General features: G+C 39.6%; 1 non-coding gene across 1 annotated transcript; it reads left to right on the top strand.

The window, feature by feature from the left end:
• Positions 1-6,636: 6,636 nt before the first annotated feature.
• LOC139033060 (U6 spliceosomal RNA) lies at positions 6,637-6,742 on the top strand. The gene has a single exon (XR_011485697.1). It is a non-coding gene; the product is annotated as a U6 spliceosomal RNA (small nuclear RNA).
• The last annotated feature ends 2,240 nt before the right edge of the window (positions 6,743-8,982 follow it).

Here is an 8,982-nt window from a genome sequence, read left to right as displayed (position 1 = left end):
GGAGTGGGTAGCTATTCCCTTCTCCAGGGGATCTTCCCAACCTAGGGATCAAACTCAGGTCTCCTGCATTGCAGGCAGATTCTTTACCATCTAAGCCACCATGGAAGCCCTCCACTCTGGAGAAATCTGATTAAGAACTGATTAATTATCCTTTAGGGCTTCCCAGGTGGTGCTAGTGGTAAAGAATTGGCCTGCCAATGCAGGAGATGCAAGAGACGTGGGTTAGATCCCTGGGTCAAAAAGATCCTCTGGAAAAGGGAATTACAACCCACTCCAGTTTTCCTGCCTGGAAAACCCCAGGGACAGAGGATCTTGGCAGGCTACAGTCCATAGCATCATAAAGAGTCAGACACAACTGAGTGACTGAGCACACGATGCAGTAACTCCATAAGATATTCACTGACAATGTGCTGTACCAAAGTCGAAACATTTTGCTGCTCTCCACATCTTCCCGTATGATTATACAGCGGAAGTGAGAAATAGATTCAAGGGATTAGATCTGATTGACAGAGTGCCTGAAGAATAATGGACAGAGTTTCATGACATTGTACAAGAGGCAGAAATCAAGACCATCCCCAAGAAAAAGAAATGCAAAAAGGTCAAATGGTTGTCTGAGGAGGCCTTACAAATAGCTGTGAAAAGAAGACAAGCGAAAGGCAAAGGAGAAAAGGAAAGATATCCCCATTTGAATTCAGAGTTCCAAAGAATAGCAAGGAGAGATAAGAAAGCCTTCCTCAGTGATCAGTGCAAAGAAATAGAGGAAAACAATAGACTGGGAAAGATTAGAGATCTCTTCAAGAAAACTGGAGATACCAAGGGAACATTTCATCCAAAGATGGGCACAATAAAGGACAGAAATGGTATGGACCTAACAGATGCAGAAGATATTAAGAAGAGGTGGCAAGAATATACAGAAAAACTATACAAAAAAAGATCTTCATGACCCAGATAATCAGTATGATGTGATCACTCATCTAGAGCCAGGCATCCTGGAAAAAGAAGTCGAGTGGGCCTTAGGAAGCATCACAATGAACAAAGCTAGTGGAGGTGATGGAATTCCCATTGAGCTTTTTCCTAAAAGATGATGCTGTGCAAGTGTTGCGCTCAAAATGCCAGCAAATTTGGAAAACACAACAGTGGCCTGGAAAAGGTCAGTTTTCATTCCAATCCCAAAGAAACGCAATGCCAAAGAATGCTCAAACTACCGCACAAATGTATTCATCTCACATGCTAGTAAAGTAATGCTCAAAATTCTCTAAGCCAGGCTTCAACAGTACATGAACTGTGAACTTCCAGATATTCAAGCTGGTTTTAGAAAAGGCAGAGGAACCAGAGATCAAATTGCCAACATCCATTGGATCATCAAAAAAGCAAGAGTTCCAGAAAAACATCTATTTCTGCTTTATTGACTATGCCAAAGCCATTGACTGTGTGGATCACAACAAACTGTGTAAAAATCTGAAAGAGATGGGAATACCAGACCACCTGACCTGCCTCTTGAGAAATCAGTACGCAGGCCAGGAAGCAACAGTTAGAACTGGACATGGAACAACAGACTGGTTCCAAATAAGGGATGGATTATGTCAAGGATGTATATTGTCACCCTGCTTATTTAACTTATATGCAGAGTATATCATGCAAAATGCTGGGCTGGATGAAGCACAAGATGGAGTCAAGATTGCCAGGAGAAATATCAATAACCTTAGATATGAGATGATACCACCCTTATGGAAGAAAGCAAAGAAGAAGTAAAGAGCCTCTTGATGAAAGTGAAAGAGGAGAGTGAAAAAGTTAGCTTAAAGCTCAACATTCAGAAAATTAAGATCATGGCATCTGGTCCCATCACTTCATGGGAAATAGATGGGGAAGCAATGAAAACAGTGACAAACTATTTTCTTGGGCTCCAAAATCACTGCAGATGGTGACTGCAGCCATGAAATTAAAAGATGCTTGCTCCTTGGAAGAAAAGCTATGACCAAACTAGACAGCATATTAAAAAGCAGAGACATTACTTTGCCAACAAAGGTCCGTCTAGTCAAAGCTATGGTTTGTCCAGTAGTCATGTATGGATGTGAGAGTTGGACTAAAAAAAAAGCTGAGTGCTGAAGAATTGATGCTTTTGAACGGTGGTGCTGGAGAGGACTCTTGAGAGTCCCTTGGACTGCAAGGAGATCCAACCAGTCCATCCTAAAGGAAGTCAGTCCTGAATATTCATTGGAAGGACTGATGTTGAAGCTGAAACGCCAATACTTCGGCCACCTGATGCCAAGAACTGGCTCATTTGAAAAGACTCTGATGCTGGGAAAGACTGAAGGCGGGAGAAGGGGATGGCAAAGCATGAGATGGTTGGATGGCATCACCGACTCAATGGACATGAGTTTGAGTAAACTCCGGGAGTTGGTAATAGACAAGGCGGCCTGGCATGATGCAGTACATGGGGTCGCAAAGAGTCAGACATGACCGAGCAACTGAACTCATCTCAACACAGCTCAACATCCTCTCTCTCCACGCTGCCCCTGACCACTGTGATGCTTGCTTTGGTCCTGAAGTCGTGGCCCTGAGTGTTCAGTCCTAAGTTCCACATGCTGGCCTTGCTATATCCTGGGCCGGGTAGTAACAGGATACTCATCTTCACCACACTGAAGTCTCACTACTCCTCTATCTTCTCAACCACTGGGAATTCAACTCTGCCCTAGGGCTGAGTCTTTCCCTCAACCGTCCATCACCCTCTTGTCCAAGTGTTAGAACCCATCCTTTCCCACCCACCCCAACTCCCATACCTTGGGCAGAACCAACTCCCTCCCACCAAAGATCCAAGTGAAGATACATTTAAGAAGACTTCTCAGACACAGAAAAGCTATTCATTTCACCTTGGGCAACAAACTCAGAATACAAAATGTTGGCATTAAGTGCTTGGAAATTACCCATTTATTCCTTTGAAGTGAGAATAGACATGAATTAATGTCTCATTAAACTATCCTGCTTTGTGGGTAAGGAGTCAAGACGCAGGAAATTAAGTGGTTTCCTCGAGTTTACCAGAACATTCCTATTTATACAAAGGAGAAGCTGCTATCGGATGCCATATTCCTCCCCACTACCTTCACCTTATATCTGGCTATAAGCTGCTGCAGACTTGTGCACAAATTTGTGGAAGCCCCAGTGTTGACACTACTTTGCTACCTTGATATGAAATGGCAGGTTGGAATTTGATGCTTAAATATATCACAGTCTTTGTGGGTTTTGGCAGCCATAGCTTCCTCCAGATAATTCAGCCACAGGCTTTGGAGGGAAGAGGGTCTTTACTGAAATGTGTGATTTAGTCAAGCTTGAAATTCAGTGGGTGCTACCTGGCATTCGTGGTTAGAATGTTGTACATAGTGTAACTGCTTTCTCTCTGCTCTCAGTGAGTAATCTCTATAGTGTTTTTTTTTTTTTTTTTTTTTTTAAGTTTAGCAGCTCCGTGAAAAGACAGTGCAAAATGTGGCTTTGGGCTGCAGCGTTATAACAGGCTCTTCCTATTGATCTCAAGGGCTCCTTATGTAAGCTTATTTCTTCTACTGATACAGGAGCAAAAACGGCTGACTTGTGACTTTTTTCCTATTGCGCTCAGTTGGCCAAACATACTAAGACATTCAACAGTACATGAGCAGCCAGCCATTTGGTCTTTTGACCAAAAAGGCTGTGGCTGGAGTTGCTTGAGAAAATAGCTGCTTTTGATCAAAATAAAATTCAAACTTCAAAAAATATAGTTCATTGCCTATAATAAGCCTTGTATCTTAGAGGTCACAATAAGACTGTCAGCCTTATGTGTCACTCTCTCTTCTCTTTCTCTGTCACTCTTAGTCTCATTATTTAACTACTTTTGTAGCTAAAGGTCTCTATGTTTCTGATTGTTTTTCCTTAGAGACCTGCTTTCTGTAGAGATGATCAAAGGTGTCCTTGAATTTATGCATACATACATGTATGTATATGGGCTTCCCAGGTGACTCAGTGTTAAAGAATACACGGCCAATGAAGAAGATGCAGGACACTTGGATTCCATTCCTGTGTTGGAAAGATCCCCTGGAGGAGGAAATGGCAACCCACCCCAGTATTCTTGCCTGGAAAATTCCATGGACAGAGGAGCCTGGCGGGTTATAGTCCCTGGGGTCACAAGGAGTTGGACACTAATGTTGGGAAAGATTGAGGGCAGGAGGAGAAGGGGGCAACAGAGGATGAGATGGTTGGATGGCATCATTGACTCAATGGACATGAGTTTGAGCAAACTCTGGGAGACAGTGAAGGACAGGGAAGCCTGGCATGCTGCTGTCCATGGGGTCACAAAGAGTCAGGCATGACTGAGCAACTGAACAATTCTAAAAGAAAAGAGTGTGGATGTAAACTGTTAGGCAGTTGGAAGACATAGCATTGTTTGAAATCAGATTATCAGAATATGTCTTCTTGGTATGATACCACTAAATACATCTGCCAGGTGTGGAGAATGCGAGATTGCTCCAAAGCCTATTTATGCCAGATTAGCACCTGTGACCACTGCCTTTGGACCATGCAATTACTGTAAGAAGCAGGTTGTGCAGATTCTAAAACCAGGCTGCCAAAGTTCCAATCCTAGCTTTACTGCTTGTTATCTCTTTATAAAACTTGTATAAGTTACTTATTTTCTCCATGCCTCAGTTCCCCACCTGTAAATTGGAGATTTCAAAGAAAGGACACACATCACAGAGATACTGTGAGGCTTTGGTGAATCACTGCATGCAAAGCCCTCAGAATAAGCCCTTGGCACATAAGCAGTGATTTAGGGTTAGTGTTATTAACTAGATTTTTGAGAGACTTTCATACTGTTTTACCAAACACTGGAATAGAAGGTATGTTTTTTATATCTGACTCTATTACAAACCCTGATCTAGAACACTGTAATATTCCTTCAGTTTTCTGGATGGAAAACTGTTTCCTGTTTTCCAGGAAAACTTTCCTGTTCTGGAAAATAATGATTTCTTCTGGGTTGGTATGTTAGTTGGTTCACCTCAAGCAAGTTGCTCTTTAAATCCCTATAGCCGAGAAATTCTTCAGATCATTCAGATCCTCACCCATTTCTTTATGGTTTGGAAAGAAAAATAAGAAGAGATAAGAGTAATGGACTTAGCTTAAGATGGGGGAGGTTTAAATTCTAGGCTTTATTTGGTTGTGTAATAAAATATCCACAAGAGTCAGTTTCTTCATCTGAAAACTGAGGATGTCCCTACAAAGAAGCTATTTTTGGAAATAGTCCTGTTACAGCACTAATTCATAATATAATAAATATAATTTTAAGTTGTACATATAGAAAAGAGTTAAATATAAAAACAAAAGTATTAAAATTAATCAGCACAAAATATAGATGAAAATCTGATCCTGGGATGAAAAGGATCTTCCTAAGAAACATCTCAAAAAGGAAAAAGTTGAGGTGATCATCAAAATTTTTAAAATAACTTCTACAGATCAAAAACTTCAGGAACTATAAAGGCAAACATCACAGTAGTATCAACCATGTAATAGGGAAATATGTATACTGTATGAGTAATTCTTAAAAATCAATGAAAAAGATGAAAACTTCAATATAAAAATGAATAAAAAGTATGAAACTAATCACAATGTGTGGATTTGATTTTGACTTTGATCCTGATAAAGAAGCTTAACAAAAAAGTATAAGGCAACTGGAAATTGGAATACTTTATATTTTCTGATAAAAATATTATTGTTCATGTTTTCAAGTATGACAATGATATTGTGTGTGTGCTTTGGAAAGAGTCTTTACACTTTAAAGATACATTGTGAGACATTTGCAGATGTCTGAAGTTTGCTTCAAAACAATACAGGGGTGGGGTGTGTGGCTTTAGGGTATAAATGAAGTAAGATTGGTCATGACTTGATCATTGTTAAAGATGCATAATGGGTTCCTTATTCTAACAACCTTTATATGATATTTGATATTTTCAATAACAAGAGTATAAAAGGTGTAATACTGTTTATGAAAATGATGATATTTAAAATATGTTCCTGTAGATACATAAATGTATGATTTGGGGGCATGCATGCACGTGTGTGTGTGTGTGTGTGTGTTTTATGTGTAAACTTTACCTTTGGGTTGGGGGGAGGCATTGAGAAGGAGAGGAGTGTGGTCAAGAGGGGTCCATGGGGACATAACTGGATTGTTAATTTTTCATTTCTTAAACCAGATCATAAAGTGGTGATTAAGATTTTTTTAAAAAATTATGTGCACCTTTATTTTCCCTTATATTTAAAGAATTTTTTTAACTGTTGTGGAGAACATTGGCGATGTTAGATACAAGGTTTTTTAAAAATATGAAAAGATGTTTTTTAACAAAAGAAAAAATAAAACAGCAATAACTACAGGGGGAAAATGTTGAAACTTGTTTTTACTGAAAGAAATATAAATTTAAATAAGATACTTTTTTCCTAGCCCTTTGAAAAAAATTAAAAATTATAGTAATCAGTACTGGCTAAAGCATAGTGAATTAGTCTTTCATACACTGCTGGAAATAAAGATTATTTCAAACTTTCTGGAAGACAACTTGGTGTACAGATCAAGACAAAATATTTCCATTTGTTGTTATTTATTGTTTGAAAGTAACCATGGGGGTGCTCGCTTCGCAGCACATATACTAAAATTGGAACGATACAGAGAAGATTAGCATGGCCCCTGTGCAAGGATGACAGGCAAATTCGTGAAGCGTTCCATATTTTTGAATACATGTAAATCCATGGCTGATTCATGTCAATGTATGACAAAAACCACTACAATATTGTAAAATAATTAGCCTCCAACTAATAAAAATAAATGGAAAAAAAAAAAGAAAGTAACCATGGGGAAATGCAGAAATTTTATTAAAGAATGTTCACTGCAATTGTATTTTACAGGGAAATTAGAAATGTCTATGTCTAGCAATTGGAATTCAGTTAAATGTATGATGGCGTGTTCATAAAATAGAATTCTGTGTAGGACTGAAACATCATGTTTTTTAATGACATAGAAAACATGGGTGACATAGTATTATGTTTTAAAAAACATAGTAAAGACGGTGCATATAAACACGATCCCACTTTCCTAAGCGACAAGTGGGATCTGAGTGTGAATATGGTGGGAGAGCTGTCTCTGGGATTGTGTGTCTCCTCCTGAGATGTAAGCAAGTCTAGGCAGGCTTAAGGGACTGGCAGGTGGCCTTCTGGACTTCTTTCAGTTTGCTTAGGGGAATGAAGGAACCTCCTAGAAAATAATTCATTCTCAGGGAAAAGGGAGTTGTGAGAAACAAATTTGCCTGTAAGACAAAACCTCAGGGTGAGAGGCTGCAGCCATTCTGAGCCCGAGGGTGTCGTCCTGCATCTGTTCTGCTCCACCTCCATGGGCTTGGGGCTTGTCTTGGGAAACAGGACAGTAGGCAAAGTGCGAGGATCTGCCCAAGTCAAGACTTTGCACAGCCTGGGAACACCCATGAGAGAGTGCCCACAGCAAATGGAAGATAAACAGGAAGACAGCTCCCTTTGCTGCTTTCTGTTGGCCTGCACCCAGCGTGGAGTTTTGAAGGCTTCATCCAGTGTCTTGAGAATCAAAAGCAGTCAAGCTCTGCGGAAACAGCACTGGGGCCTGGGGGCTGCCACGTGGGTGTCGCCTGGGCCGGCACCTGGGCACCTGTGCGCACTCTCTGGAAATCACAAGAACATGCTGGGAGCAGGGCAAGATTTTCCAAGGGGCTGAGGTTTGCGGTTCACAGCAGAACAGTACTGCTGAAGTGACACTTTAACTCCCTACTGGGGTGGTTGCATGTGTGTGTGAGTGTATGTGTGTGTGTGCACTTATCCCAACAAAATAAACCCAGATATTATTGGTGCTTCTTATTATGGCTGATCTCAATTTTTTTTCTTTTGTGTGTAGATTGTGATAGTGTCAGTGTCAGATTAAATGTTTCTATCACTGAGGTTTAGATATGACAGAGAATGCCCAAAGAACATTGTAATGAATGCAGTGAAAAATCCACATTTCTAGCTCAGGGAAGGCCTGAGGATCCCTCTAAAGATTTTGACTCTTAAGAAAAAGAGAGTACATTTTCTTTACATTTCTGTTATCAGAAAAATATTGGATATATCTCCATTCTCTTGAAGGTCAAATACTCTGATTTTACAATTCTGTGAAAACACATGTAGGCCCATGATTAAATATTTTTACTAAACTAGGAAAATGAAAGTATAATAAATAACTTCTGTTGCACATGTTATGTTTTACTTGTAAAATTTCATTTGTCTCCTGTGGAATTCACAAAAATAGTTATGGAGACCATTAGTTTAATTCTTATGAGAGATCCAACAACTAAAATTTCTAGAGCAATGAAAAATAATGAGAAGTTGCTTAAATTGTGTTTTTATTTACACTTCAGTTCACTAGTCTTCTGAATCCTTTGCATATGTAATAGAGGCTGTGTACTTTAGCTATTAATATACTAAGCTCCTTTGTATTTCTCAATTAAGCTGGGATATGAAAATAATGCTTTTGCATATGTTAAGGGATAAAGTCTGACTCATATGCAATAACATATGATAAATGCCTAAGGTTCCTAAGAGGCAGAGAAGGTGGACCTTACCAAAAGGAAATTTGGAAAAGGCAATTAAAGAGGATACAATTATATATGTTCAAAAGGTATCAAGGTAATACATTTAGAATATATAAAGCACACACAGTCTTTGTCTTAGAGAGTACCACGTTAAGAATCTTTACTGGTTGAGATCTTTAACTTTTAGAATATCTATTGTTTATGAAGGAACTGAGCCTTCACCCTACCTCAAGTCCAATGCAGGAGATATGGGTTCCATCCCTGGGTCAAGAAGATCCCCTGGAGAAGGAAATGGCAACCCACTCCAGTATTCTTGCCCAAGAAATTCCATGGACAGAGGAGCCAGTTGGGCTACAGTCCATGGGATTGCAAACAGTTGGAC

This window comes from Odocoileus virginianus, chromosome 34, assembly GCF_023699985.2.
Source record: "Odocoileus virginianus isolate 20LAN1187 ecotype Illinois chromosome 34, Ovbor_1.2, whole genome shotgun sequence".
Lineage (NCBI taxonomy): Eukaryota > Metazoa > Chordata > Mammalia > Artiodactyla > Cervidae > Odocoileus > Odocoileus virginianus.
This window is presented reverse-complemented; position numbering and strand designations above follow the sequence as displayed.